Raw genomic sequence first — 9,947 nt, forward strand, 5'->3', positions numbered from 1 at the left:
CGGTGTGCGCATGCGCCTGCCCTTGCCCGGTGAAACTTGGCTCCGCCGCTCTCTCGATCCACCGGCCCGGGATCTCCGCGCCCTCCCTTGTCCCTGCCGGATGAACTTCTTCTCATTGCTCCTTGGATTGATTTGTAATTATTATACGCATTTCTTTTTATTTTTGAGTAGAAGCCCTTCTGGCCCATCAGCCCGTGTCTCCCAAATGCCCGTCCCCCGGTTAACCCACAGGCCCCGCCCGGTACGTTTTGAAGGGTGGGGAAAACCCACGCAGACACCGGGGTTTGGTGGGGGGGGGGGGGTGAAGAGAACGTGCAAACTCCTTATAGACAGCGCGGGATTCGAACCCAGTCGTTGTGCTGGCCACTATACGAATTGTGCTTTTGGCTCCTGTTAATTTCGCATGATAATTTAAATCACAACTTCCTAGTTCAAAATCTGTTACTTTGAACATTTCTACCAGATCATTGAGAAAAGGCCACACATTTTCTCAATAGAAATCTCATCAACATCTCTGCTTTGGTATTGAAACTATTTGTTAAAAGGCTGTTGGGCACTACCAGTTGTCCCAATGACAAAGACTGCGGGGAACAATAGGCTTTATTGTACAGAAGACTTAAGCTGGCAAGGAAAGTGCTTAGAAGGGAAAAGTGGTCTGACCATAATGGCCTGGGTCCCAGGGGAGGAGTCCAGGTGAGAGTGTCATCAGGGGGCGGGCCATTACAATGCTTGTATAGCTTTTTTTAATGAAGACCAGGCCTGTTCACTATTCCAAATGTAGTCTAAATAAATGTGATGTTTAAACCCAGTAGGGCTACTCTGCTTTTGGAATCAGAGTAGCTATGAGATTGATAGATACCATTTGGTTCATTAAATCTGTCCTATTTGAGAAAGAGCTATCCAACCTAATCGTGAAGTTTTACAGATGGTATTAAATTAAGGGGAACGCACCAGGCCTGAGGATTGGGATAATTTTTGAAGTCAGCAAAGAGTCAATCAAGAAATTGATAAGAAATGAAATGAAGTTGGAATAAGCTGGCAAGAAACAAAAATTGTGCTACCAGGCCATCCATGGGTCTACAAAAAAATAAACTCGCAAGAGCAAATAAAAGAGATGGAAGAATTTGTGTCTGTCTTTGAGTAAGGGAAAGAAAATCTACCAGACAACAAAGAGTCAAATGAGGATAAGAAACTAAAGGAAATTATGAGTAAAAAGTAGAATATTGGATAAGTTGGCTTAAGTGAGACCATACCGTGAATGTTTTTTTAGATATACAGCACAGTAACAAGCCCTTTTGGCCCTCTAGCCCGTGCCACCCAGTAGACCTACAACCACAGTGTGTTTTAAATGGTAGGAAGAAACAGGAGCACCCAGAGGAAACCCACGCAGACACAGGGAGAACATACAAACTCCTTACAGACAGCGCCGGATTCGAACCCCAGTTGCTGGCACTGTAACGGCATCGCACCAACAAATGCACGAACCTGAAACAGGATATACATGCAAGGATTTACTGGACTGTTTCCTACAATGGTGTTTGAATAAAAAGAGGCTTTATGTACTCTAGGTCTATTCTCTAGAATCATATTGATTATGATGAAACTTAGAGCATTCTTACAGGGCTTGACAGATGAATGCATGGAAGAAGTTTTGTTTGGCTGGAGAGTCTAGTACCAGGGGCCATAATCTTAAAATAAGGAATAGGCTTATGACTGAGATAAAGAAAAAAATTCATCACTTAACAGCTGGTGAATCTTTTGAGTTCTATCTTGAGAAGCTGTGAAAGGTCAAACGTTGAAATACATTCAAAGCAGATTTCTGGATATTAAGTGAATCAATATACATAGGGATAGCATAGGAATAAGGTGCCAAGGTCTCGTCAGCAAATTTGTTGATGATGTTATTGTCATACCAAGTGACACAATCATTGCTATATAGTGAGTAGAGCTGGGTGCTAAGAATGCAACCCTGTGGTACTGATGGGGATTGTGGAGAAGATATTCTCACTGATTGTGGACTGGCAGTGAGGAAATCAAGATCTAATCACACAGTGGGATGTTGAATCCTTGGTCTTTGAGTTTGCTGATCAATTTTAAGGGGTTGATGGTGTTAAATGCTGAACTGCAGTCAATAAAGAGCAATCTGATGTATGCATCTTTGCTGTCCCAGTGTTCCAGGGATTGTGCAGAGCCAGTGAGGTGGCATCTGCCGCTTAGACTGGAGATGATATGCTTAAACACCAGCCTTTCAAAATACTTCATCACTGTTGAAGTGATTGTCACTTGTTGATAGTCATTCAGGCAGGTTACTACCCTCTTCTTGGGTACAATTGACATCTGTTTGAAACAAATGGGTACCACGCTTTGCTGGAGTGAATGTTGAAGATATCCAAGAATATATTAGCAAATTGGTCAGCACAAATTTTTAATACTCGGTTGGGTACTCCGTCCAGAGTGCATGCTTTCCTTGGATTTACTCTCTTGGAGATAGCCCGCATGTCATCCTCGGATAGGGATATTAAAGCCTGTCTATTTCTTTACTCAAGTCAAAATCCACCATTTATTGTACATTCTTGTGCATTTTTTTGCAATTTCCCTAACAGATTACCTCACACTTACTGGACTAAATTATATTTGCCAATTTTCTGCCCAACTGGCTAAGTTCCTGCAACCTTAAATTTTCCTCTTCATAGTCAATCCCATGATCATTTGTTTCTATCATCTGCAACCTCTTTTATCAATTGCACTGCATTGAGGTCCCAATCATCAATATACATTGCAATAAGCAGTGGGCTGAACACCAAGCCTGTGGTATCCTATATTACGGCTTTACTGTGACGAATGCACCAGCTGAGCCACAGTGAACTAGGCCCTCCTGTTGTGTCAGAGATATGGCGAATTTGTGGAGGCCTCTCAAAATATTGAAGAATTACCACCAAGTTGCATCCACATATTCCTGACATTTACTGGCGGGATAAGTGTCAAAGATGACGGCGTGGCAGCAGCCCGCAATGGCCTCTCCAGATCTGGTGCTACAGTGACTCTAAGTAGGTGCCGTGCACAATCTTTGATTGGATGAAGATGGGTGCTGCAATAAGGGAATCGCCAAGCAAGAGCAGACCTCCACGAAGAAGCTGCAAAGTTGGGCAAACTCAACTGGTGACGGAACAGAGCTTCTGCTGTGGCCTTGACAGTTGAGGGGACTGAGCCACTGTTGTAGAGATGTGGCCTTCGGTCTTCAGCATTGGTGTTGCTTGTTGCCGTTGGCGTGGCGTAGTCGGAGGAGGAGTTCTGTGGTATCAGGAGCAATGGAGTCGTGTGCTTGGTTTGGGGCTCCTAGAGGATGCTTTGTCCTGGAACATGGGGCCTTGCGGTGGACGGTGCCGAGGCTTTGGGCTCCAAGGGATTGTGAACTGTGAGCGATTTCCTCACAAGCTGGTGGACTTTTAACATCTAGAGTCCATAGATTCTGGTAAACCAGGCCTAAGATGGCCCACAGTGGCCTCTCCGGACTGGGAAAACGGTTTCTTCATTCAGACATTTTACCAATGTGATAACACAGATTCTATCACCAATGTGTATATGTACAGATTATAGTGTAGGTTGACTGTGATTGGCTGAGAGCGTAGCCACGCCTACTGGCAGGTCTTAAAGCTCCGAGCCAGACCAGGTCATTCTGGACTGGTCGACCTACATGTGATATGCTCCATTCTTCTAGTTAATAAAAACCTTGGTTTGGATCAACAAGTCTTTGGTTCTTTCGACGCACTCTACAACCATCTAGAATCTAATGACATTGTAACCTGTCTTTACTGTGCCCATTGCCTAGTTTTTGATAATTAATGTATTGTAGCACTGTTTTTCAGATATTTTAACTGGTTTTGTGTAAATTGTAGTCTTAGTGAAAGAGAAATAATTTACTTTTGTGATGTTTTATTGCCCTGTGGGGATATAGTAGCAGCTAAGCGTGGCAGTCACTTGCAGCGGCCTCTTCAGACCTGGTGCTACTGTACTTATGCTGTTTTTGTAGTTTGTTTTGTTTTTATGTAGCACAGTGGTCTTGGAGAATGCTGTCATTTTTTTTACTGTGCCACTGCTTTGCTGGATGGTTTTAAAGCGACAAATAAAGGTACTTGAACTTGAAAGATCAGTGTCATATCCCAGACCAATATCCCCTAATTGCATTCAACCAGGTTTGATGTGTAGGCACAATGTTAACGTGCCTATCACCAGACTCCCAAAGCAAGCAGTCCACTCTGGGCTCCATAACAACAAGCAATTTCCAGGGGGACAGAGAATAATTTTAAAGGAAATACTTAAAAAAAGATAATGTCCCCAGTAATTTAAAGGAATTGCTGGGCCAAGGTAATCTGAAGTGACAATGAAGCATCCAGAAGGGCATTGTGCATTAGAGTTGCACATGAGAACATAAAGAAATCAAATGTATGTAACAGAATGTGCCAGAGCACACACAAGCTACAACACATCCCAGCTGCCAACACACCCCATCAAACATTTTAATTCTTGCTCATTCCTTCTGTTACATGCACATGCTCCTGATAAAGATACTCGAAGCATGCAAAGTCTTGATGGCAACAGAGTGGGGCAGAGCTCTTCCTCTCATCTCCAACAGCCTGAGCTCAATCCTGACCTCGGTGTGGATTGTGTAGAGTTTGTGTGCCCTTCCTGTGATTGCACAGGTTTACTCAAGTTATACAAGTTTCCTCCCATGTCCCTTAGACATATGGATGGATCAGTTAATTGGCTGTCATAAATTGCTCCAAGTGTGTAGGTGAATAGTAGAATCCGAGGGGGGGTTGACATTAATGTGGGGAAAATAAAATGGATGTTTGAATAAGTGCTTGATGGTTGTCATATACTTGGTGAGTTAAATGATTTATTTCATTCGCAGAATCTCTCCATGACTTTTTGACTCCATGACCAATGAACAGAGTGTGCACAATGCACCCATTGATACTTTGGATAAAATTGAATAACAAACCTTGAGTCAAATTGTAAAGTGGAATAAGACAAAATATTTCAGTGAGGATGAGGGCTACCTGTTGTAGTGAGACCAATTTAGCTAGTTACATCCTAAAGAAAATCTAACATTTATCAAACATGATTTACTTTCATAACTCCACTTTGGCTTTAGTCTGTTTCAGTTTTTATTTTCTAAGTGTCAAAATTTCCTGCAACTGATCCTGACTCCAGCCTATCATCTTCTGAGCCCAGTTCCCACAAAGACTGTAGACTGTTCTGCAGATGTGATTACCATGTATAGTTGAGAAACATAGACAACAGTCTTAACCAAGTTCTAAAGTTTAATTGTGTTTGGTTTGTATGTGTCAAAGTACTCCATATGCATTTTTACTAATTACTCATTTTTTATTTTGCTTTACAGCAGTTTTCATTCCATTGCAAATTTTATTTATTTATTTTTTTAATTGATGGTCTGTGCTTTCTTCCTAGGAATCTTGTTGCTATAAGCCAATTAAGAAAGGGTGGTACTAGTTGTTCTGCTCTTTCTCTTTAGTTTGATCCAGTGATCATTGGGGGATTGGACGTGGAGAAGATGAAGACATTTAAATTCCTGGGAGTCACTGCCTCAGTGGGAGCGGGGGGGGCCTTTCCTAACACACTAATGGCATCGTGAAGAAAGCACGTCAGCACCTCCACTTCCTCAGGAGTTTGCGAAAGTTCAGTGTGACATCAGAAACCTTGGAAAACTTCTACGGATCTGTCATGGTGAGTGTGCTGACTTGCTGCACCATGGCCTGGTATGGGAGCACCAATACCTCTAAGCAGAAAGTCCTGCAAAAGATAGGGGACACAGCCCAGTACATCACAAGTAAAACTCTCCCATTGAGAAAATCTACATGGAACGTAGCATTTGGAGAGCAGCAGCAATCATCAAGGATCTACACCACCTAGGACATGCCCTGTTCTCACTTCTGCCTCAGGACTCATACCACAAGGTTCAGGAATAGTTGATACCCCTCCGTTATCAGTCTCCTAACCAACTCATTTAAGGACTCTTACTTTGCAGATTATTTATTACTGGATTTTTTTCTGTCTTTGCATTGTTAGTTTGTTTACATTTCTCTCTTTTTGTATCGGCATCCTTGCTTGAGTGCAGTTTACACTATTGATAAGTAGAAATTCTGCCTAGCCCGCAGGAAAAGAATCTTGGGGTTGCATGTGATGTCATGTATGCCTATAAATTTGAACTTTGAACTTTGCAGCCACCTTTGCCCCACTTCTCAATGGCATAATCCAATTACAGATTTGACCAAGAAGAGAATTGATACCACGAAGTAGCTCATTGCAGGACAGCCATATATGAAAATATTGTTAGTATAATCAATTGTTTGATTAAAAGGAAAAAAAATCAACACCAGAAGAGACAATGTGTTAAATGAAGGAGGGGGGGGGGGTAGGTAACTAGAACTCAGTGCAATACAAAAGGATGTGACAGAAACAAAAGCTGCGAGAGACTGGGATCAGCTGTTTGTTTCTACTTCAGGGATAATTGGTTTGCTTCACACCATACCCTTGCAAATTAATCCTTGCAGCTTTTTATTTTCAAACATCACAATCCTCTCAGCTCAGAATAGTTTAAAAGCTTGGTTAATATTAATACATTTAATTTTATCTTCAACAATTTGCTTAGGTTAAATTTACAGAAACTGTTTAGTTTGTTTTCATTTATAAAAATTTAATCTGCCACTTGGAGGTCTAATTTTTAAGAAATTACAAACCCTTGTTAAATTATTTTCTCTTCTCAATGGAAGGTGCCACCTGCTCACTCATGAACAATATTCAATAATGGTTTATTACTGGCCAGTAGAACAACTTCTTTTACCAGGAAGATCCTTACATTTATCTGAAGAGCAGATGGAACTTTGATGTAATATTTCGTCGAAGAGATGACACTATTGATAGTGCAACATGCGGAGAATGCTGCTTTAAAGTGCTGGTTAATGCCACAACATTCTGAACGTTGTTATGGTCTTGTGTAGCCTTCTTCCATCTGCCATGCTTTCAGTAAGGACAGACATCAGCGGTCAAGAACCCTTCCGTACTGCAGAAACTGGAATATCTGAACTGTTTGAATGGTTCCCTCAGGATGAGCATTGACAGAAATCCTGTTCAGAAAACCAAAAGAAGAAATAACAAAAAATTACTTTGAAACATGGCCTAAGATTATATTCTCAAGACAGCTAAGTTGTGGTAAGTGATTTTTAATTTTTTGCAAATGTACTTGTTTTCTTGAATTCAAAATATAATGTTTAGATCCTTGCTTCAGATTTTATCAGGCACTATTGAGTTTTTGAGGGTTGCTTGCAATGTCTTGTCTTCACCTTTTTTGGAATTATCTCTCACATGGCACCAATAGTACCCATGGAATATATCAGGAGTTTTGTTTTAAATTTTTGCTGATCTGAATATGTAAATATACATAGAACAGGAAGGAGAATCCATTTTGCACAGACAAATTTTCTGCCATACCATGCCAATTTGCAAGTCTATCTAGATTATAATAGTTCAGAAGAAGGAACTATGTCTCTTAGGCTTATACTTAAAGAGAGTGCTGGTTCCCAACAAGGTTCATGAGAATGGGAGTTAAAGAATATCATGTATAGAATTACCAGATTTTCATACTTTCCAGACTTGTTGAAGACACATAACCGACTTATGGAATACATCAATCACACAACAACAAATTACACGATTATTGAAACATTGTGATCTGTCAAACTGTCCTCTCACCACCAAATTTATACTTTAGTTAGAAAAATATTTGGAACATATCTTACTTTCATCATTTTTCATGCATTAATTAATTAGCCAGCAGCAATATTATCCACTAAACAAGGAAATATTATAGAGAAAAAAATATCTGTATGTATCTTGGTCAATATGGTTTATAGTGTGAAAAATAAAAAAATTAAAAAAAAAACAAGGAACTATTATTAAAATATTAATTCATACATGTACATAGTTACCTGAAAGTGACAACATGGCTTTGCAGGGTGGTGAAGAAGTTGTTTGGTATACCTATTGGTTAGTGTATTGATTACAGGAGTTAGAAAGTGATGTTACCCCTGTACTAGACATTAGACAGGCCACATTTGGAATACTGCATGCAGTTCTGGTCACCTCGCTATGGGAAGAGTCATTAAACTTGATCGGGTGAGAAAGTGATTCATGAGTTATAACTTGAATTATAAGCAGAGGCTAGGTCTAGGACTATTTTCCCTGGAGCCTAAGAGGCTAAGGAGTGACCTTAGGGGCATTGGTAAGATGAATAATCTTAATCTTTTCCCTAGGGTAGAGGAGTCTGAAACTAAAGGACATTGGTTTAAGGTGAGTGGGGAAGGATTTAAGAGACCTGAGGGTGATGAATATTTGAAACAAACTGCCAGTTTGTAGAGGCAGATACAATCATGGTTTTTAAAAGGCATGTGGACAGTTACATAGATAGAAATGTTTATAGGGGTATGGACCAAGCCAATACTCCAAGCAAATAGGACTAGTTCAGTAGGCATCTTACTTATCATGGATAAATGGAATGAAGGGCCTGTTTCCATGCTATTTGATTTTGTGGCTGTGAGCACTGCTGTGTGAATAATTCTGACGTAAAGTCCACAGACTCTACAACAGGCTTTAATTAACTTAAACTTGTATATTCCACTTGTCTGACTGTCCCCGAAGGGGTCGACTGGAGTCTTTACACATGGCCTTTGATTGACATCTGGCAGGTGGGGCCAGCCTCCCAGGTTGCCTACCTGCAGGTACAGTGGTTGCCCCCTGCAGTAGGCTGGTAGGAGTGCAGCCAGTGTAGTGGTTGTATCACCACAGTGGCTCTATTTGATATTGTGTGTGTTACTACGGTCCAAATCTAAACCTTAATCTCAAGCCTGTTTTACTCACCCAAACTCCAGCAGTAGTTGACTTAACTACTTATGTTTTTATTACTGTACTTCAGCTAAATTCTGCCTGTCATTGGGTGCATTAAGAAGATCAAAATTGTATTTAAGTGTTCTAGTTCCAGAATTATATTATAATTTGCAGTCGACGTGACAAAAATAAAGTTCCAAGGAAAAATAAGAAATCCTGTGTTTTTTTTTTAGGTAGAAGAATCACACAACTTGAACATTGGAGACGTGCCAAAGCTTTTAAACCACCATTACTTTAATATGACTGATCTGCATATATCTTATTTTTAAGTTTTTCACTCTCCTACAATGACATTCTGGAGTACAATTCAAGAGGCTGCTTCACTGTCTTCCATGCGAAATGAATGCATAATTTCATTATGGTTGTTTTGCATAGCCTTGGGCTATGTAGATAGAACTAAATAACGCAATTTGAAGTAGTCATAAGCTGCAGAAGGGGAATTCTTTCCATCACTGTTGGATCACATTGTTCATCACTGCTCAGTTTTATCACAGTACAAGACCCATGGAGAAATGCTGTTAGCTAAAAGCTTTCATCATTCATGTACCTCCAACTGGGTCTGCCTTTACTTATTTTTATTAATAGTGTATGTGGAATGATGGTCCTTACTCACTTGCCCACATGCATTTCTGTCTTTCTCCATCTATATTTCTGTTTAAATGTAACTCACCATTACTCTGTCTTTCTTTTAATTTGACTGTTTTTCCTCCTCTCTCTTTATTGTCTTTCATTCGTATAAATGTCTATTTTTCATCTCTATCTGTTCTGTTTATTTATCCTTTACTCCTTATCTCTTGGATGGTCTTTTTCTCTTTATGTTTGTCATTATGTTCTTTCTCTCAGTATATTATTTTTCTTTCTCTGACTACTAAATAGTTAACTTTTCTCTGTTTCTTTCCTTCATTTTCTGTCTCCCTATAACTTTTCTGCCTTTCTGTACCAGCTCATTCCTCAGTTCCACTTCTTTGTTACTTAAACTCTAC

General features: G+C 40.1%; 1 long non-coding RNA gene across 2 annotated transcripts; it reads left to right on the top strand.

The window, feature by feature from the left end:
- The first annotated feature begins 16 nt into the window (after positions 1-16).
- LOC138745572 (uncharacterized) lies at positions 17-9,719 on the top strand. Of its 2 annotated transcripts, XR_011346344.1 has the most exons (4): positions 17-134; positions 5,537-5,748; positions 6,795-7,233; positions 9,138-9,719. It is a non-coding gene; the product is annotated as an uncharacterized lncRNA (long non-coding RNA). The 2 variants fall into 2 exon arrangements; XR_011346343.1 differs by lacking the exon at positions 5,537-5,748.
- Positions 9,720-9,947: the final 228 nt, after the last annotated feature.

The sequence above is a fragment of the Narcine bancroftii genome, chromosome 11 (genome assembly GCF_036971445.1).
Source record: "Narcine bancroftii isolate sNarBan1 chromosome 11, sNarBan1.hap1, whole genome shotgun sequence".
NCBI classification, from domain to species: domain Eukaryota; kingdom Metazoa; phylum Chordata; class Chondrichthyes; order Torpediniformes; family Narcinidae; genus Narcine; species Narcine bancroftii.